This window comes from Mastomys coucha, unplaced genomic scaffold (genome assembly GCF_008632895.1).
Source record: "Mastomys coucha isolate ucsf_1 unplaced genomic scaffold, UCSF_Mcou_1 pScaffold11, whole genome shotgun sequence".
NCBI classification, from domain to species: domain Eukaryota; kingdom Metazoa; phylum Chordata; class Mammalia; order Rodentia; family Muridae; genus Mastomys; species Mastomys coucha.
This window is the reverse complement of record NW_022196893.1, coordinates 31,683,055-31,683,326: the sequence shown is the minus strand read 5'-3', so window position 1 is coordinate 31,683,326 and position 272 is coordinate 31,683,055. Positions and strand designations below refer to the sequence as shown.

The 272-nt window shown below is 35.7% G+C and overlaps 1 protein-coding gene across 1 annotated transcript in view; it reads right to left on the bottom strand.

Annotated features, from left to right (window-relative positions):
- The window catches only part of Higd1c (HIG1 hypoxia inducible domain family member 1C), a 49,404-nt gene that overhangs the window by 47,776 nt on the left and 1,356 nt on the right, over window positions 1-272 (bottom strand). The gene's annotated exons all lie outside the window — the stretch shown is intronic.

Sequence of the window (272 nt, the reverse complement as noted above, 5' to 3'; positions counted from 1 at the left end):
GGTGGGTTTGTATGTGTGGTCTGCCACACCAGCTCTTGATCTTTTTAATAGTTACAGAGTTCCTGACTGTGATAAGCTCCCATCCACACACCGTTTCTTTCCACTTGGCAGTACTGCAAATGTTCCTCTAATGAGCATCCTTGGATGAACAAGGTTTTACATATATATAGCTATAGATGAATCTCTAATAGAGATAGTAGTACATTCACTTGAAGGGTTTTTTGTTTGTTTTGTTTTTTGTTTTGTTTTTGTTTTTGTTTTTTTGGTTTTTT